Below are 22,467 nucleotides of genomic sequence, written 5' to 3' on the forward strand. Positions count from 1 at the left end.
TATGCTCTTCCGGTCAAGTGCAGCCTGAAGCTTGAAATGTAATGATAATGACCTTGGTTAACAGAACAGGAATCATTAGACAGAAGGCCCTGTATGTGCTTATCATATATTACTTATTCATGCCAGTTTAAACAAGAAAATCGATGTTTACAGTGGTGATCCCAGCACTGCTCTCTCTCTCTCTCCCCCACCTCTCTCCTTCTCCCTCCCTCCCTCCCTCTGTGTGTTTCTATCAAGAGGGCACAGATGAAGAAACGAAGTGAGATCAATTCCTTCTCAGTTTACCTCTCAGTTTATTTTAAGCATATAAAATTCCTTTAGAGGACAGATATGGGATTATGGATGGATCTCAAGCCTTTAAATGTTACTATAGATGTGTAAAGGATTGTTGAAAATCAAAATGGGAAGCATCACGGATCAAGACAATGGCCGATTATATTGGTGGCTGACCCAAATTTTGAATTATTATCAGTAAAAAGAAGAATGAGGGGTCTTTGGTGCTCTCTGAGCTTGGTTGTTTTCTTGCAGAGGTAACATCATCAAAGAAGAATGTTCCATTTTCTAATGAAATTGTCTAAGAAGGCATTCATTTCCACAAATTTAACGTTGGAGCAAGTAATTGGAAAGTTTTAGGGAGGAGAAAAGATGCACATATTTATTGCACTTTGCTTATCAGCTTTGCAGAAAATTTCTTCTGTTAATTACACACAGAGAATGCAAAAGCTAGTGTAAAAGCACTTGACCACTTTTTAAAGAAAGCATTTATGTTAATAAATAAGCAAAATGTAATTATGTAAATTATTTTTGAGAAAATAGTAAGAACTGTAAATTGCACTGTGCACAAAATGTTTTTCTTTAACCAATGGTGTTAGCATACTTTTTTCTATTGCATATTTTAGTTAGTGAAATACTACCTTATACCAAATCAGATCATATTATCCAATTTGTAGACGCTTGATTATTGCCTTGCTAGATATTGAATTAAAACAATTTACAATACTGGACCCAGTTACTAAGAGTCTAAGAGGGTCCTAAGAGTCTAAATATCCCCTTTGACAGTGTCTGCTGCCTAATCAGGGGTGGGATTCAAATTTTTTAACAACTGGTTCTGTGGGCGTGGCTTAGTTGGTGGGCATGGCTTGGGGGTTATGTGACTGGCTGGGCGTGGCCAACTCAACATCACTGACATCGAGGCACTCATCTTCTCGCCTGGCCTCTCATGACTGTGGGGATGTTGCAATAGTCGTAAGTGTGAAAAACCGTCATAAGTCACTTTTTTCTATGCCATTGTAACTTTGAATGGTCACTCCACACAAGCAAAGTACCAGCAAAGGAGGGAAAAATAACTCCAGAGATATTCCTGAGACAGGAAGTCTAGTCCTGCCAAGAATGTAATAAGAGTTAATGGAGAGGCAGTTTCTGTAAGCAACACCAGCATGTTTCCTTCCTGCCTTCCTTACAGGATTAGGCTAGTAATTTCTTCTAACAACCAGTTCTCTGAACTGCTTAGAATGTTAACAACCGGTTCTAGTGAATAGGTGCGAACCTGTAGAATCCCACCCCTGTGCTTAATCATCAGAATTGAGTGCAAACTAAATTTGTCCCATTATTTCATCCAAAGTGACTTTGATTTTTCTCCCACCCATTATTTTCTTATACTACTTATCATGATTGTTTGTATCATTTATCTATTTAGTTCTTATGTAAGTATCTATATATAGGTATGTATGAGCGTGTTATATAGGTACATATTGTATGTTGGCTTCATTTTCCTTCTTTCTTTCTTCTATGAACTCTTACTTCCTTTTTTGTATTCCAAGCATTCAAAATTATTTATCTCTGGTAGAAATATTTGTCCATGTGCTAACAGTAATATACAAGGGAAATTGGAATCAATTTAGACAATGCCCAAGGTGAAACTTACAAAGTCTACCAATGAGGCTACCAGTATTTTGACACTGAGTCTGGGGCAGGCTGAAAGGCTGAGTGGATTGTTCAACTGGTTCATTTCCTTCCTGTGAGCTGTATTTTTCATAACCTTATTTTGTCTGCAGGAAGAGAAAATGTTCTAATAATGTAAGGCAAAATTGGCATCCCTAATGCTTATAATTTCCAGGTTGCCAGTCAAGTGAATGCTCAGTTGGATTCTGTACATGCCTATCATTTTAAATAAGGTAAGCCTTTTCTTCACTATTCTTTATAATTTTGACTTTGTGGGAGGATTGGACCAAGAAATATCCTTGAACTTGGGAGGAAAATCCCTCTCCCACCCCAATTAAAGAAAGAAATGTAGGTTACATTCAGATACTGAACACTAGTCATTGTGCTTTGGTTTCCTATATAAGACATTTCATGTGATTTTGGCACTGGGTTAATAGTATTCAAAGCAAGTTTTCCTAAGCATCATTTATTAGTATCTAAGTATACAAGTATCTAATACCTGCTTGTCTACCTAACTGATCTGCTTGCAAATTTATTTTGACTTGCTCATAATCTCTAAAAGTGGCAAATCCAAATGAGGAATCAGTTTCAGAAGATTCTGTTAAAAATGACCAAAGGGATTGGAATATACCAGAGCTGACTACATGATTGGCCATGAGGTTTTCAGGAAAACTTCTTAAGTAACAAAAAAATAGGTTTGAATTGAATGAGGAGTGTTTTCGAAATCCCCCTCTTTATTATAGGATTTAGTTTCCTATAGAGGACCTCATTTGCATATTCACTCTCCTATTTCTGTATTTTATTACTTTCTCCATATTACTGAAATTCTGTATGGACACACTGACATACTGACATTGAGAAAAACCTCTTGTGTATAAATTCATACATTTTGATCACATTTTTAGGACAACATTATTTTAGTGGGGGAATTCAAACAGTATAGACACATTGGAAAAGCAATGATAATTACAAATGGCTATTCTATTCACATATGTTCTATTTCCAACATCTCACCCATACATTTCTATTGCTCATTTTCTTTTACAAATGCACATTTAATCTTAAATGAGGCAAGAGGAAATCAGAGTGACAATGTACAAAATAAAACACAGTTCCTGCTCATTTCTTTCGAATGTCACTGACTCAGATTCTGTACTAACTTATGCACAAGTCTGATTGAAGTCAGTCTGACTTAGGTATACTTAACTAATGACAAGACTTCTCCCATTATGTTGTATAACATTTACACAGGGAGTTGTTGCCATATGTCCCACATTATGTTTGACTCTAGTAAACTCCTTGAGGATCTGTGTTTTTTCTGGCTAATTACCTTTTGTCATTATTCAAAGGAAGACTTGCAGCTTCCAAGCAGTGAAGTGAAAGGTACACTGTACAGTACTCAAGGTCTAGGAACAAAGGAAACTGCTAAATACTGCATCAAAGCATTCACAAAACAGTGAACGTTTTAAGCTAACTGGTAGCACTATTTAGAAGGCCTCCCTACTTTGAGATATCAGAAACTAAAACCACTACCTTTTGCATGCAAACAGCTACTCTACTTCCCTGATAATTAATGAATAATATCTAATAATGGGTTATAGGCAGTACAGTATAGCAACAGGGTGTTCCTACAACTACATTTTGAACTGTCTCAAATCTTTAATGGCTCTATTAAAATATAGGAAGTTAACATTCTGTTCTCCATTATCAATATATTGGTTGATACAGTTGAGAACTGAAGTGATTGCATTTTAATCTAATTCTGACTTCTTTAATGCAGGCAAAACTCAAGTAGAATTAGCTTCAATGATCACAGGATCAATCTGATGTTTATTTGTTGATTTTACATTTTCTTTTTTCATGTGAAATGGTTAAGCCACTTGTAAATTAAATATTAATCATTAAAATGACATCTAAAGGGACATTAAAAAGGCAAATTAATGCCCAAATTTATAAATCGTTTTGGTTAAAATGCACACTGAAACAAAAATAATTTGATTTGACTGTCCAGAGAAAATTTATTATTGCTGATGAAAATACAAGAAATGAGACAAAGTTTTGCAGAATTTATTTAGTAATGATTGGAACTATATCCCTTATATGTCAATTTGACACTGATATAAACCATACTACAGATCCATCCATCATTATTATATCTACCATCTCAAATATAGCCTATATTTAGCCAATTACTAAATTAAGACATATTCAAACCTCTGAGAAAGGTTTGCTATAACTGAATCAAACTTCTTATCTCTTTGAGACAATTTTCCCAATAGTTCTGCCTTGAGAATTATATTTCTCTTTCATTACTTGTCTTGTAAAAAATTATCTTTGTCCCAAGATTTCTATGGACACTCTCCTAGCTTCCTATGAAACTATCATGTGTATGTATATGTTGGTACCCCAAATAAGTTATTTTTATTCAAAATTTTTATTCACTTGAGCTCCACAACTCCTTTCTAACTGAAATTTGTTTAATTCCACAATTATATTTACTTAGGCTGAATTTAGCACATTGTTATACATTTTTTTGGAAAAAGTGAAAAGGACCCTGATTTTTGAGAGAATAGGTGCTAAGATTTCAAATACAGTGCACCAAGGACCACAACTGAGGCACAATTTATGACTGTACTAGCCTAACCTATTGTTCATCCTTTTATAGAATAGAATAGAATAGAATAGAATAGAATAGAATAGAATAGAATAGAATAGAATAGAATAGAATAGAATTCTTTATTGGCCAAGTGTGATTAGACACATAAGTAATTTGTCTTGGTGCAAATACCCTCAGTATACATAAAAGAAAAGATACATTCATCAAGAGTCAAGAATCATAAGGTACAACACTTAATTATAGTCATAGGGTACAATAAGCAATCAAATCATACAAATCATACAAAATTATACTTATATCCTCTGTCTCCTCTATGAACGTAAGAATTTATTTTGCTTTTCTTTCCCACTGCAATGTCCTTATGAGATAGGATGGACTGAAGTGTAGTATTTGGACCCAAATCACCTTAGCTAAGAATGCACTTGAACCTGGATTTCTGTGGTCTAGTCCAATTCTTACTGTTGTCCAGAGATTAATTACCCTTAGCGTGCAATATTTTTTCCAAGTATATGCCACAGTGGATGATCAACAAAGGGGGATATTAGTAGTATGTAGTATCTTTCAGTAGGTCTTTCTCATTTGTGGATTCCTAAAACATTAATTTTGTAGGAGAACAACCCCTCCCCAAACATGAGAGTTCATATTCAGATCATGTAAAACAAAACAGGAATGCCCATTTTGTTTTGTGTCAAGAGCAAATATGCTCTAGAACAGGGATGTCAAACTTGCATGGTCACGGCGTCGTCATGTGACATATCATGACTTTTTTCCTCTTCTTAAACTGGTGTGGGCATGGCCAGCGCATGATACATCCGGCCCATGGGCTGTGAATTTGACAGCCCTGCTCTATAACCTTTCCCCCACCAATTCTGACTGTTGAATCAGTAGTAGCAGTGCCAGTTGCCATTGTTAGGTGAATCCTGAGTCACAATCACAATCTCCCGCAATTGCATGATCACCATTTGTGACCTTTTGCAAACTTCCCCACTGATTGCTCGTCAGAAGCTGGCAGTTAAGGTCACAAATGGTGATCATGTGACTGTGGGATGCTGCAACAGTTGCAATTGCAACTTGATTACCAAATGCCCAAATTGAGAAAACACAACTGCGGGGCCACTGCAACAGTCACAACTGTGAGGAACAGTAGGAAATTCCTCATAACTTCGAATAGTCGCTTAACAAGGACAACCTGCATTTGGATCTGTGCTATCAGTCTGAAGCTTTCTCTGTTCTTAGGCCTTTCTTGATGCAATTGAAATCATCATAAAATCTGTAGTAAGTGATGTAGGCTCAATAAGGACAAAGCTTGAGAGTACTCTATTTGCTTTTACAAGACTATATATTTGATGCACTGCGGTAATGAATTATTTCTTACTCATGGAAGTATTTTTATTGTTATCCTTCTGCTTTGTCCCCACCCTTTGGGGTAATGAAAGTGATGTTACAAAAAACCTTCTGCCAAAGAGACTGCAGGCACCCATTAAATGTTGTAGCCTTAGGGAGTTTTAGGTTCACTGCATTTGTTTTGACAATCATTCATTGTGGAAAGGATCCCAGCAGAACTTGAAATTACAAATGGGAGCAATCTACTCATCTCACATAAATTGGTTCTGAGTTAATAACTTGGCTCTCCCATGAGAGACTAATTGTCCATTGTCTCTCCATCTGTCTCCTTCCATCTCAATTTGATTAGAATAGTCTAGGTTAGTGCCAGTTGATGTGCATGAATATTGAGATTTAACCAGTAGTAAGTTATTCATTCTGATTTCAATTCTTTGTTATCCTACCAGAAAATTTTTAAACAAGAAAGCTAATTACTCTAGGAAGCATTTTTTTTCTATTGTTCCTTTCCTATTCCCAAATATTTTTTTATGTTCCATTTATTTCCGTTTTCTTTTATGTTTGTATTTTAAAATGGAAATTGTGAAGGATTTATACAACATTATCAACTTTCAGATCACTCCTTTTTCTCATTGACAAGAAGGTGTCTGTTTTTGTCTATAGAAACTCTGGACCATCTTGTTCCAAAGATTATGTAAATGCACACAGTGCTGGGAATGGGTTTTTATGCAGATATTGTGTCATGCCTCTCTGTAAGGATGAAGGTTAGGCTACCCTTAATCTCTGTTAGGGTCTACCTTGCATTGCTAAGGTAGTATAGAAAGCCTTCAAAAATCCTACCTGGTTATATTTTGTAACCTGCATTATATGGGTAGGAATCACCACAGATAAGTGCTCAATGTATAATTGTAAAGGATTCTGCCCATTACAGTTGTAAATTGTGATGGGTGTAAAGAGGGTCACTACATGACTGGGCTCATTTGTATGGCTTTTTTGTGGTGATTGTTAAAAAACACAGTGGTTGTAAAGCAAACAGCGGTCCTAAACTAAACCCATTGTTGGCCATGTGCCATTTTAGTCAAACAAACAGAAGTAAATGCCATTACTTCTTTACATTAAATTTGCATTAATCGTTCATTACATTAACAACACAGTAGCTAGAATGCAGTATTGCAGGCTAACTCAGCATCGCACTGCTTGGGGGGGGGGGGGGGGGGGGGGGGGGGGGGGGCTCACTTTGGAGCTTGCCTAGCCTCGGGGGGGGGGGACCCATGAGTTCGATCCTGACCAGCTCAAGGTTGACTCAAACTTCCATCCTTGCAAGATCAGTAAAATGAGGACTCAGATTATTGGGGACAATATGCTGACTCTGTAAACCACTTAAAGAGGGCTGTAAGGCACTGTGGAGTGATATATAAAGCCAAGGTCTATTCTTATTGTTAAAACATCATAAACTGCAGTCAAGTGACTGTGGGACGTTGCAAACAGCTATCAAAGTGGACCAGTTTCCTAGTGCCAGGCACGTGATCACATGATTGAATGGGGAAGAGGCAGTTGTGAGAACTTCAAAACTGGATTATAAGTACTTTTTTTAGGGAGGGGTGAGCTCCATCATAATTTTGAAGAGTGACTAAGTGAACCAGTCAAAAGTTGAGGACTACCTGTATATCATATCACACTCTTTGCCCTCTCTGGTGGAATTTAGTTCTTTAGTTTAACAGAGAAATCATAGAGATTTCTCTTTGAATGGATTACTGGACATGATGTTTTCATTCTGGTACCACCAAAACATTTCCAGTGTTCCATTAAGGAAGGCTTTTACTTCTCTCCACTTACAGATAATGCCTTCAGCTGATCTCAAAGGAAGATTATGGAAATGGCCAGCGGGACAATGCTTTTTCTCCAGGGGCAGGCCATTCACTAATATGTCCTCTATTATCCTGCCTATAATAAGAGGAGGGGGAAAAACTCCAGATGCAGAATGATTGCATTATCTTCCTCTGCCCATGATTTGTATTTTAGGAGCCAAGTTGTTACTGCTGCTCTGCTCTCTTTTAGGCTCAGAAAATAACTTTTTATGTTCTAAATTCTAACATTGGTTTTAGTTCCAGTTAAGTTCTTTATATGGCTTTTTATTCATGCTGCATTTCTTTGTATTACTATTAATTTTCCTCTTTTTTATATTATACTATGTTACTATGACCTGTGGTAAAAATAATAAGCTTAGTACTTAAATACATTTTAGCATTTGCCTTCAGGAAATGAGATTTTCCCCATCTATAATGTTGTACAGTACTTAAAATATATGGATGTATTATATTAAAAAAAAAACTATTTGAAATATAATTTTGGAGGAGTTTTGAATTCAAAAGAGAGCTGCTTCTAGCTTGAAATACTTTAATAATGACTAAAGGCAGCTATTATGAGTGAGAATTGGGCCATTTCAACCATTCCATTTAGAACCTTTGCACATGAATAGGTATTTTGAAATGCATAAGACCACAGAATGCACATTTATGAATATACTTGATCAAAATGTATTACATTTAAATGAATCACTTCTCAAATCACTATAGTATCTTTTAAAACTGAGAATCTTTTTACAAAATTCAGAGAAGTGTGAAATTTGATGAATGATCATATCTGATGCATGCAGTGATCCAGGTGCTACAAGTTGGGTAAGTTAACCTCAGAATTCACCCCAAGCACTTCTAGGAGAGATTACTCATCTGAATTCAGCCCAAGTCCCCATAAGAAGATTTTGAGATGTGGCAGGGTTTTGACTACAGATTATTTCTAGAGAAATATTCAGAATATTTTCTATTTCTACTAAAAAAAATCTATAGGGGACCTGGCAGTGCTATAGTGTTCTCAATTCCACTTATTAAATAAAATAAAGCTAAGCAAAGTTTTAGTAACTAGGACTGTGCAAAATCCTTGAATGGGGCACTTTGCAAAGCATCTCTCCCTGAAACATTAAAAGACCCATGCCCTCCAGAAGAATCACCACACCTCCTAATTCTATCCCCAACCCTAACCCTGGTTCTATGCATGTGTGTGCATGCATAGCCTTTCGCTGTGAAGTTCTTTTGTGTAGACAAGTGTTTTTCAACCTTAGCAACTTTAACGTATGTGGACTTCAACTCCACAGTTCCGCAGCCAGGCTTTCCAAAGGGTGAGAAATACTGCATTAATGATTCAAGGAGAAATGCTTCGCTCGGGCCAACATAAATCAAGTCATGTTCATTTCCCCAAAGGTGATGGTGGCATAGCCTTCTCTAACCTTCTCAGAGCCTCCTTTTCTGAAGGCAGTAGGAGATAGAATAGTTTGTGAGAAGCCAGTGGCCAGAATGTGAGGCTGTTACTGATTATTGTTTTTATTGTTGTTATTATTATTGTATGCTTCTTAGAACCTATTAGACTGATGTGTTAAATGCATGAATGAGAACATGCAAGGAGGGAAGAAACAACCATTTCAAACCTTTTGCACATCCTTGTAAATAACTTCTGCTTAGTGATGCCATTCATTATTTTATTATACCCATAATATATTGTAAAAATAAAAACCCTTAGTGAGTATCACTCAACCAGATAGAGATGAGTTAATCTTCAACAATGCTGGTCTCTTAATAATAAATTACATTTTAATCATACTTATATTATATAATTATATTAAATTGATTTTTAATCATTTCTAAGCATTTGCTTTTGATCAGGTACAGTATTTCAACTTTTTGCTTTTAATTTCTGCCAGATTTCCTGAGATCCCAGTGTTAGTCATCTTTGAGCTAGTTTCTCAGATATTTCAAAACAACCTCTGACTATTTAATGCTGATTTATCAAAGAATATCACAAAATCCTGAATTTTTGACCTGTCCTTGAAGTAGCACAAGAAACATCAACTTCTGGGGCAGTATTGAATTCAGATAGCTGGCTTAAGAAAGCACTAGGAAAGAGGAAAAGAATTTAAAGATAAGACTCAGAAGAGGTTGACTGTTTCTTTGATGAATAAAAGCAAGGAAAATGAAAAGTTGTAGCCTATTCATACCCTCCAGAAATGACCATTTCAATGATCCAAAAAAATTGAGGCCATTTCTAGCTTCTGAGGCCTCTAGCCAGAATAAAAATAAAAACTGATGCATGAAAATGAAACATAACCTCAAATGAAAGAAAAGTATTTCATTCTCTTCATGGAAAACTTGCAAATACCTAAATGTAAGTTTTACTTTGAATTTGAGTCCCAGGCCAAGGCATTTATGATTGCCCTGATCTAAATTTCCCATAACACATCATGATTGTAAGCCAACTAGAAAGTCCCATAGATAGACTATGCACAGCCAACATCCATAATCCATACAATTTTCAATGGCTGCTGTGAGGTTACATCCTAATACTATTCAATTCCATTAGCTTTGCTTTTTTCATTTGAGAACAGAAATAAATTCTTCATCATAAAGGTTAAACATTTTAATATTTATATTGCTTGCTGACACACAGCGACAATGCCATTTTAGCCCTGGTTGATCAGGTGATGGCATTTTAACCCAGCATCACCCAGCAAGAGAGAGAGGGACTTCTTATTTCTTGTTCTTCTGTGGTTGTAACTTGGAGGCATGCTACTCTTTATCCAGGGGTGGGATTCAAATTTTTTAACAACCGGTTCAGTGGGCATGGCTTAGTTGGTGGGTGTGGCTTGATAGACATGTGACTGGCTGGGCGTGGCCAACTCAACATCACTCACATCAAGACACACATCTCCTCACCTGGCCTCTCGTGACTGTAGGGAAAAGTCATAAGTGTGAAAAATGGTCATAAGTCACTTTTTTCAGTGCCATTGTAACTTTGAATGGTCACTCCACACAAGCAAAGTACCAACAAAGGAGGGAAAAAAAAATCTCCAGAGACATTCCTGAGACAGGAAGTCTAGTCCTGCCAAGAATGTAATAAGGGTTAACGGAGAGGCAGTTTCTGTAAGCACTACCAGAATGTTTCCTTCCTGCCTCCCTTACAGGATTAGGCCAGTAATTTCTTCTAACAACTGGTTCTCCAAACTTCTTAGAATGTTAACAACCGGTTCTAGCGAAGAGATGCAAACTGGTAGAATCCAACCCCTGCCTTTATCCAGAAATAACAATGTGTCTTCAACATGAACAGCTCTTGATATCTGTCCTACATGAATTTATCAAATCTTGTTTTAAAGTCATCCAGGTCAGTACCATCACCTTCTGGTAATCAATTCCACAGGTTAATTATGTCCTGTGTGAAGAAATGCTTTCTTTTGTCTGTTCAACAGTAAATATCATTCCAGTTATTGTAAGAGATTGTGTTGAGGCTGGGAAATTAATGGAGGGGAAAGTAGATATAAATAATGAAGCAATAGAGAGTCCCTTTTATCTTATAAATGGGAACTCATCCTAGGTCCAGAAACCTGTAAAGAAGCATTTTGAATAATTCAGAATAGTTAGTGAATTGAAAATAATAATAATATATAATATAGATGATTAGATAGAAAGAAAGAATATTTAAATATACTATAAATTATAGTATGTTTATATGTATAATAAATTGAAAATTCCTCTTGCAATTTCCATGATTCTGCATTTACCCCAAGGCTAGCATTAAAAATATTTTACAAAAGTTGGTGTAATCCTTGTTTCCTTGTGTTGTGGCCAAAACCTGGCTCAGCCACAGCAGCCAAATCATTTTGAAGATGTAACATATTAATTTTTTTTGCATGCAATCAATAATATATTGTATATACTGGGCTCCCAGTAAAGCTTTGTACTTTACTGAAAAGCCTTGGGCAACAGCAGAACCAGGATTTATGTACCTTTGGCCCACTACGTTGCAAGGCAAAGGCAAAGGCAAAGAAAAGAAAAAAAGGCAAACACAGTGGAAATTACAGTGTGATGTTGCAGTATTATCAATAAATCCATCCATATTACCTTATGAGCATAAATACATTTATTCCTTCCAATTAGGTCAGCACGCTAGCCACATTATCTTCGAGATATGGTTGATGAAAAGAAGCAATTTGGTTTACTGGACCACAGAATCCTGACTAATTCTTCTCCCTGTTGCTATTCATGGCTTAATTCAACCTGCTGTGACTTTTTTTCTTTCAAGGCAAATTGAAGGAGACATGAAAAACTTAACAAACAGACAAAGAGGCTAATGAAGGAAGTTCCTATGTATGGGAGGCATCTGAGAGATTTGTGAGAGTAAATGCAGGTTACATGTGTACAGAGAGAGGGAAGGGGTATCTAGCATCACATTTGATTTTGCCCAGCTGTGTGGGGTCTAACAATTAGCCTCATTGTGCGATTTCTGTTGGTAAAGTTTTTCCTCTCTACTTTGTCCATTCTGTGCATAATTGTATTCATTTTCATCTTGTCTCCTTCAATTTGCTTTTTTATCCCCTGGGTACCAAATGGTCTGTAGTCTCTCATAAGGAAGTTGTTAAAAGTTTTGGTTAACCTAATTTTTCCAGGACTTTTATATTGTTTTCCAAATGTGATTATGAGAACCAGCAAAATATTCTAGGTAGAGACATATTTTGATCTGTATGGAATAATGTTTTTAACCTTGACAACTTTAAGATGTATGGACTGGGAATTGAAGTCCACACATCTTAAACTTGCCAAAATGGCAAACTTGTCAAAATGGCACACACTAATACAACATCTAATTAGCTGTAAATCATGCTAAGGTTCTTAGACTAATGTACCTCTGCCAAAATAGGATTCAAACCAGAAAGAAAGATTAATATCTTTTTTTATTTAAGCATAACTAAGAAGGTAGGTCTCCCATAGATGCAAGGTGAGAAAACCCTTAGAAAAAGTGACGAACTGGGGCAAGGCATGGAAGAAACACAGCTGGATAATAGTTCTAACTCCAGTTTATTGGCCCCAACTTTCCCCCAAATGTCCCCATATTTCCTGCAAGTCCTGGAGCAAAAGCTCCACACGCACCTCTGACAGCCTCTGGCTGCAAGTAATCCAGCAAACAAAGTTAGCAAGGCAGCAAAAAAGACAAGAAGTCCAGTGAGGCAGACAAACTGGGCAAAGCACACAAGCTGATAGATACAGATAATCAGAGTTGGAAGGGACCTTGTAGGTCATCTACTCCAACCCCCCCGCCCAAGCGGGAGACCCTACACCATTTCTGACAAATGGCAGTCCAATCTCTTCTTGAAGGTTTCAAGTGATGGTGCTCCCACAACTTTCGAGGGCAAGCTGTTCCATTGGTTGATTGTTCCCACTGTCAGAAAGTTTTTCCTTGTTTCCAGGTTAAATTTCTCCTTGTTCAGTTTCTATCCATTATTCCTTGTCTGGCCTAGAGGAGCTTTAGAAAATAGCTTGACCCCTTCCTCCCTGTGGCAGCCCCTCAAATATTGAGAGTACAGTAAAATCCAGACATCAACAACAGCACACAAGGCTCCAAGAATTCAGCATTTGTTCCCGACAAATGCCTCTCCCAATGGTGTCTCCTTACGTCTCAGTCCCCAGGTGAGCCTTGTGAAGAGGGGTAGGACGCTTTCCTCCTGAGTTGTCAGATTGGCCTGAATCCTCTTCACTCTCTGTGCTTGGGGGATCAGAAGAGGGTGAGCCTTGCTTGTTGCCAGAGCTCTGTCACTCCTTTGCTCCACTGCCTGCCCTCTCTTCCCCCCCCACTCAGTCGTTCTGTGCCATTCTTCTTTGCGGGCAATCCTACTCAGGCCCAAGGGACCCGGGGCTGTTTTGTCCTGCTCCTCTGATCATTCCTCCAGAACCAACGAGGCCGCACTCTCTTCCTCCATTGGCCCCAGCTCCGGCTCATCCTCCTCTGCTGACTCTGACTCCAATGGGGCCATTACAGAAAGGGGACAAATCATTTTATATGTAGTTCAAACATTTTGGTTTGGAATGTGTTCTTTGATTGGCTGGTATTATTTGAGCCATCAAGCATATAGAGAGCCATGTATACCATGTAACAGTTCTGAACATCCCACAATATTCTGATCTTGAGGTTGTTAATGTTCAATTGAATATTCAGGAGGTGTGGCTATAAGGAGTTTTCAGGTTATTAAAGTTCCATTTTTTGTATAGTCTTTGCCTTTAGCTGGCCTAAACTGGTCCTTATCAGAGCTCCACATTCCTCATGAAAAATGTACCACATCACTTCAGGTTCTTCTTGACCTACTCAAAGAGACTCATTCTCTTGCTCCCATGATTTCCTTATCTTCCTGCTCCCATCACTGTCCTCTATGATCTTAATGTCTTTTTCTTGATTTGTTGGAGACAATGCTGAAATACATGAAGTTGTTTTTCTCTTCAATGTCCATCACTTTACACTTACGTAAACTAGACCTCATTAACCATTTTGGTTGACCATTTACCTTGTTTAAAGACATCTTTCTTAAAGTCTTCACAATCACTTGTGGGTTTTGTTAATATTTCTCTCCACTCCACTGTCCACTGTCAATCAAGATAATTTGCAAATACATTAGAAAGCAAAAATATATCCTTGAGAAAATCCACTTTTTTCTTTTCTCCATTGAAAAAACTGCCCATTTAGTTCTACTTCGTTTTTGTTTTTGTTTGACAATCAGTTATTAAATCACTAAAATATGAATCCTTTTGTCCCATGGCTGCTAACTTTGTATAGTAGCCTTTGATGAGGAACTTTGTGCACTAGATTCTGATTACATCCACAAAATCACCCAATTGACAGGCCTATTGATGCTCATAAAATAAAACTCCAGAAAGTTAATAAGGCAACATTGACCTTGGCACCTGCTTTACCCTGATGCAATCTTATATTTTAATATATTGTTTTTTGCTAATTGGAGGAGAATACATTTCCTTCAACATATTGGAACTTGTAGGTCTGTAAGTATGTGTTATGGCCTGTCAGCTGCTGGCCCCTCCAGCAACTGAATCAGAGGAGGAAGAGGCCTGGGAGTCAGGATCAGCATCAGGGCAACCTGAGAGCTCTGAGGAGGAAGAGGCAATGGAGCTGGCAAAGAAAGAGAGAGAGAGAGAGAGGCGGAGCCTAGGCCATCAATCAGCCCTTAGATGGAGAGTCAACAGTCCCCAGACCTGGAGGTGGTTGATGAAGAAGAGGAGGAACATCTGGGTCCAGTGCCTGATGCATGGCTGAACAGAAGGCAGAGAAGAGGACAGCAGTGGAAAGCTGTGGGCCGATCCTGGGGAAGGAAGAACCACTGTTGCCAGCAAGGCCCCACCCTAGCTCTGCAGGGGGTGGAGATGAATAGGTGTGGCAGACAACTGTTCATCTTCCGGATGGGTGGACTTATTAGCTTGAGAGAGAAACTTTTTACCAGCATTCCTAATCTTTTGAGTTCACATCAGAGGGTTTGTCATGTTTGGGGAGCTGGGTCAGAACAGTATAGTACAAGATATCTTTAGCAATGTAGCAATGTTGGAAATCAACTTCCATTTGTTATGTGTGTGAGGAACTTAAGTCTCAGCAATATGCAGGATAATTCATGTTAATAATATACTGCTTCCATTATGTGTATTGCTTCAACTTTGTACTTGGTTTCAAAGCTGAGCGTAGAATACTGGCTTGGTAATAATAATGCTAGTATTAACTGTCCAAGTCATAATTTTTTTCATTCACCCTTTTGATTATTTACTCCTGAAAGGCAGAGGTTAAAAAGAATAATGTTATCCCTTTCTTTGAGATAGTATTTCAAATTCTCTGCCATGTGAAAAATGGGTATCTTTCATAGCAGAGAAGTTTTGCTGTTTTTATGCTGTTGTAAGTGGAACGTACCTTTTAGACTACAAACATGAATCACCTTAAGCAGCGCCCAGAACCTAAATATTCAACATCTAATAACTTGGACCTCAAAAAAATGTTTTGTAAGTTCCAGTATGCTGCCAGGAAAATATTCTTCAATCAGAAAACAGTCACTGTGTGATTACTTGTATCATCTCTTATATCTGCAAACTCATTTTGGATTACTTTAAGACTTGTGGAAGAACTATGGTTCATCTATCCTCTTGGCTTTGATTTTCCAGTTAAGGATTTTTTTTAAAAAAGTTAGAATAATGAAAGATTACTGCTGAAGATTAGAGAAAATACTTTTACTGAAACTGTCCATTATTTTCTGAAATAATGCATTATTCTCTTTTGTAGGAGGGGAAGACAAGAAGCTACAATATGTTCCCATTTAAAAAGGCCAGAACATGATATATTCCAACAATATATAAATTTTTGCTAATCTCATTATGCAAAAATAAACTTTAGCCATTCTACTGTACATATGCCAGATGGGTTGCGTCAGTGGACTGCCTGATTGAAATCAATTCATTTTCCCCTTGGTTATGAGAAACAGTGGAGGAGAGAGATATAATTTTTACTCAGAGTTTTTTTGATACACGCAATGGCTCAGTTTAGCTAAACTTAAGAAATGATCTCTGTAGGAACCATCTTGATCATACAGCATTTGACAAAATAGCTGCTTTTGATTTTGTTGAAGGGAATTTTTTATGCAATGTTTTTAATTCATAGAGGTGTCAAAGTGCTTGTTATTGGACTCCTCAAACGTATTTCAGTATTTTTTGAAAAATTGGTGGATCTAAAGTGAAGTGCTGCTTGTGCTATTTAATAAGTCATGCTTGATATTTGTATAACCATTTGAAAGGAATGATGAATAATTTATTAATTTTTAACCCGTGGGATTGAAACAGTCCTTAAAATTGTAAAATACCCTAATATTAAAAAAGAGAAAAAGGTACCAAAATGGCATCTGAAATTGTCTGTACTTAATTTTTCTTAGGTTAGCAACATTTACGCTAGTAACCCCAAAATACTTCAGCATGCAGTTTTCTATTCAACTTTGAAATTACTCAGCATTGTCAAATTTCTTCTAATTGAATGCATGGTATCTTCTGCAGCAATTTCCCAATTCTGCTATGGAGCAAGGCAGAAATATTGTATTTTCAGAGAGGCATGTTAAATAAGCCCAAGTTTTTTCCCAACTATTTTGGTAAAAGCTTTTTAGCCAATAATCTGTTAATCACCTTCTTCAATACACTTTTTGTTGCATTGGCTCTAGCATCTATACTGGTAAATAAGTGTGGATTTAGGAGGGCGGAGCTGGCGTCACGATGATATGGCATGCGATCTTGGAGGTCTGAGATCACTGCCGATATCTTTGCTCCTGGATGGTCCTATCAGATCTAAACCATCCCGAAGACATGGTGAAAGTGAAGAGTGCATCCTGTCGATCCCAGGGATACTGCAAAGTCCCTGGTAGATCCAGGAAGAGCTCTTCTTGCCAGCAGCAAAGAGGCAGCCATTAAAGCTGCTGAAGTTGGGACAGCTCCGAAACGGAAGAGAACGGAAAGAGAGAGTGTGCCGGTTTGGTGAGAACTTTTTCTTTATTCTAAGATCTGAAAGGACACCCTAAGGAAAAGAAAGAATCTGTTAAAGTTTTGACAGAAGTGATTAAGCAGCGATTTTAAACAGGAATGTCAAAGTAATGTTTTTTTTCTCATTGCTGGATTTTCTATAGACAATCTTATACTTTGAAACTGGACTGGTTTTTTTCTTTTACATCTATTTTTTTTCTCCTTTTTGATTTTGTAATATTTTACGCTAGAGGCTCCCTTTCAGTTATTTCTTTTTAAAAAAATATCTTTTTCTTTTTTTAATTAATTCTTATTATATCTTGCTTGGAAAGGGAGGGGAAAAGTGAGAGCAAAGAAACTTTGTAACATTGCCAACTAGAGGCTTGAAAATATTCTATCTCCCTGTGACCAGACAAAGCTGAGAAAGAAAGAACTGAGACTCTTTTTCAAGGACATTGCTATTTGATAAGATAGAGGGAAGAGCATGGGAGAGTATTATTGCAGGTGCTCTTCTGAGTTTCTATCAACAGCTGGAGTCTGGTGTTGAAACCTAGGGGAAAAATGGTGATAAGTTTTTGGAGAAGAGAGCTATAATAAGAGCCTTGGATAATTAAACAAAGTGCAGTGTGCTCTTTTTACTTTTTCTAAGTTGTGCTATCCCTCCTCACCAGCTTTATTGTATTTCATTTTATCTTTTTTTTCTTGTAATAACTATTTGGGTTTTTGGCTTTGTTGGAGCTTGCCTTTGTTTTTCTTTTTTTCTTTGGAAGTCCAATCTCTATGTTTGCTTTTTATTTTAAAGGGAAAGCTTTAGTATTTTTTTTTAATGGAATAGCCTTTTTTTCCCCTTTCCTGGTATTTTTGTTTTTTCATCTACCTTTCTGGTTTATTCTTATGCACTCTTTTCTATTTGAGACCTGTCAATTGGATTAAAGTGAAGAATTTTTCCTTTTCCTTTTTTTTCTTTTTTTAAAGCCCCTTTCTTCATCTAATTACTGATTGGATTAAGGTATACAAGAACCTGAAGAAGTTTTGTCCTCCCCCCCTTTTTAAAATCATTATTATTTGGCTTTGTTTTTCTATTATTTTTATTTTGAACTATAATTGGTTACTTCACAATTGGATTAAGGTTTAGAAGAACCTGAAGATTTTGAATTGCTTAAAATGAGTAGGATTATGCAAGGAATTCAAAATATTCAAGCAAGATCAGGGAATATTGAAAAGAGAACAGAGAACATTGAACAAAGAACAGAGAACATTGAACAAAGAACAGGGAAAACCGATGAAAAAGTGGAGAACATCCAACAAATGATGTTGAAGTATGATGAGAGATTCCAAAAAATTGAAGAAGAAGATAAACAAAGAGACAAGAAGATTGGAGATATTGATAATAGATTAACGGTGGTTGAACAAGATAAAAGTGGTATGTTGAGATGGGAGATGGATAGATCAGAATTCTATCTTAGATTCCAAAATGTAGAAGAAGAAAAAGGACAAAACTTAGCTGAGATAATGATAGAAATACGGGCTGAAGCTTTGGAAATAACTCAAGAGAAGATGATGGATGGAATAGATGAAATTTATTGAGTTTTCACAAGATATGAGATGAGAAATAGCTTACCAAGAGAAGTTAACATTAGATTTACAAAGAAAGCCATTAAAACACGAATATTGCAAGTGGCAAAAGAGAAAACATCGAAATATAAAGACAAGGAGATTGTGGTCTTGAAACAAATACCCAGAAGAGAGAGAGATGAGAAGAGAATATCGATTCCTGACTAAAATGCTACTTAAAAAAGAGGTGAATTATAGATGGCTGATTCCAGAAGGTTTAATGTTCACATGGCAAGAACAGAGTCATAGAATTGACTCAATTGAGAAAGCGGAATTATTTTATACAGAATTTTTTGGAGGGAAAGAGGAAGAGGCAGAAAAAGAGATCTCACTAATTGAATTCCAAGAGGACTGCCAAATGGTGACTGAAAAAGAAGAAGGTGCAGTAGGTGGAAAGGTGGAAGCCAAAGAACAACGTGAACTAAGATCTACGAGAGCTGCTAAACTTAACTACAAAATATAACCATGGAAGAGAAAAAACTGATTACAATTAATATACATGGACTTAACTCAGCCGTTAAAAGAAGGAAAACCTTTCATAAATTAGAGAAATTAAAATTTGATATAATTTGTCTACAAGAAGTACATATTAAAAAACAATATGAACAATTGTTGATACAGCCAAAATTAGGGAAAATATTTACTTCCTTGACACAATGTAAGAAAAGAGGAGTGGTTTTATATATTAAAGAGACCACTCCAGCAAAATTGATTTATACCAATGATGATGGAAGAATACTAATGGTGAAAATAACAGACAATAATACGAAAACACTCCTGATTGCAATCTATGTTCCGAATGACAAACAAGAAGAATTCTACAAAAAATTACATATGAAAATAATTGAACTGGACTATGCTAATATAGTTATGATGGGAGATTTTAATGGAATTGTAGAGAATAAATTGGACTATACAACACAGAAAACAATAAAGCAAAACAGAAAGACTCTCCCTAAGTCTTTTTTTAAAATGGTAGATGAAATAAACTTAAAAGATACATGGAGAGAAAGAAATGCTAAAACTAAACAATACATCTTCTATTCAAATAGACACTTATCACGGTCCAGAATAGATATGATATGGATGTCAACAGAATTAATAACTAATATTCAAGAAATAAATATTGAAACAAGTACTTGGGCAGATCACAATCCAATGACAATTAGATGGAAAGGACAAAAAAGAAGATCTAGATGGACGTTTCCTATTTTAAAGGAAAAAGACTTCACACAGTGGATGGAGAAAGAATTGGCTTTTTTCTTTAGAGAAAACAAAAAAGAAGATACATCAATTCAGAATGTATGGGATACAATGAAGGCATATGTTAGAGGCTTGATAATAGACTATACAAGGAAAAGGAATACTATGAAAAGACTAGCCTCTAAGGCCTTAGAGGATGAGTATAAAAGACTTGAAAAAGAGCTACAGAAAATGCCACAGAAAAAAGGCATCAAGCTAAAAATGGATATAATTAAACATAAAATGGGTCAAATAGAAAAAGAAGAATTAGCACAAAAAATTAGAGGTGCTAAACAGAACTACTTTGAAGATGCAAACAAACCAGGTAGATGGTTAGCATACAAATTGAGAAAGGAGAAAGAATCAAGGAAAATATTGCAATTAATAGATGACCAAGGCCAAGTTTGCTATGGTAGTAAAGAGAAGAAGGAAATCATTCGAGACTTCTATGGGAAACTATATATCCAAGAGAATATTGATGAGGAAAGAGTTAAACGGTACTTACAGAATGCTAATTTACCTCAGATATCCAAAGAGATTGAAACAATGTTAGAAAGCAATATAACAATGATGGAGTTAACTGAAGCACTCAAGAAGCAAAATAATGGAAAGGCACCAGGCCCAGATGGACTTCCGGCAGAATTTTACAAAACATTACAAGAATTGTTGAATCTTCCATTGCTAGAAGTTATGAATGAAGTTATGTTAAAGAAGAAGATACCTAAATCATGGTCAGAAGCCTATATTACACTTATTCCAAAAGAAGAGGCCAATCCATTACAAATTAAGAACTATAGACCCATTTCTCTACTAAATGCAGATTATAAAATCTTTGCTTCAATATTGGCAGAAAGACTTAAAAAATATTTAAATAATTTTATTCATCCTGATCAAAATGGATTTCTGCCAAAGAGACAAATTAAAGACAATCTTGGACACCTTGGAATATTACGAGGCACATCCTGAAAAACAAATGGCTTTGATATTTCTAGATGCACAGAAGGCATTTGATAATGTGAATTGGTGATTCATGTTATTACTGTTGGAACAGATGGGTTTTGCTAGAAAATTTATCCAAGCAATAGAAGCTATATACTATAAGCAAATGGCAAAGGTAATGATAAAGGGAGAACTGATAGACACTATCAATATAAGAAAAGGAACAAGACAAGGGTGCCCACTATCACCTTTGTTGTTTGTGCTAACTTTGGAAGTGCTAAACAGAAATATTAGAGATGAAAAGAATATAAAAGGAATGAAAATCAAAAAGGAAGAATTTAAGTTGCAAGCATTTGCAGATGATCTGGTTTTCATCTTAGAAGACCCTTTAGAAACAGCATCAAAATTGATAGAAAACATAGAGACATATGGAAAGGTGGCTGGTTTGAAAATAAATAAAGGTAAGACAAAGATCTTGACAAAGAATATGCTATTAAGACAAAAGGAAGAACTGTCAGACCTATTGAAAATTCAGGTCACGAATAAGATCAAGTACTTGGGGATATATTTGACAGCAAGATGTAGTACATTAAAAGAGAATAATTATATCAAACTTAAACAGCAGATAGCGCTAGATCTGGCGAAATGGGAAAATTTACAACTGTCACTAATAGGGAGAATTTCAACAATCAAGACGAATGTATTACCCAGAATTTTATATTTGTTTCAAACAATTCCAGTTAGGCTTGGAAAAGATTACTTTGAAGATTTAAATAAAATTGTGTTGAAATATATATAGCAAGGTAAGAAAGCGAGAATAAAGTTAAAACTTTTGAAAGATGCTAGAATAAGAGGAGGATTTGGTTTGCCTAATTGGGAGTTGTACTATCAAGCTACAAATCTGATGTGGGTTAAGGAATGGATAACACTAAGAAATACTAGATTGTTGATATTAGAAGGACATGATTTGTTGTTGGGGTGGCATGCTTTTTTTATGGTATAAAGAAACTAAAACTCAGGGGTATTTTAGAAGACATTATATACAGGAGTCCCTGTGGTTAAACTGGGAGAAGATTAAAAGACAATGTTATTTGCAAATTCCAGTCTGGTTATCAACTATTGAAGCATTTTTGTATCCTATAATATACAAAAAGGAACAAACAGTTAGATATGGTGAAATATTGAATGAAAAGGGTGAACTCAAATCTATACAAAAACTAGAGGAACAAGGTATAAAGATGAATTGATTTTCATATGCGCAAATACATTCAAGGTATGATAAAGATTCTAAAATGGAAGGTTTCTATGATAAATTGACTTATTTAGATAAGATTTTGACAGGTACTGATGAAAAGGTGATTAAAAAACTGTATGAATATTTATTAGAAATTAAATTAGAAGAACAAGTTA

This window comes from Pseudonaja textilis, chromosome 1 (assembly GCF_049901715.1).
Source record: "Pseudonaja textilis isolate UNSWEBS1 chromosome 1, rPseTex1.2, whole genome shotgun sequence".
Taxonomy (NCBI): Eukaryota; Metazoa; Chordata; class Lepidosauria; order Squamata; family Elapidae; genus Pseudonaja; species Pseudonaja textilis.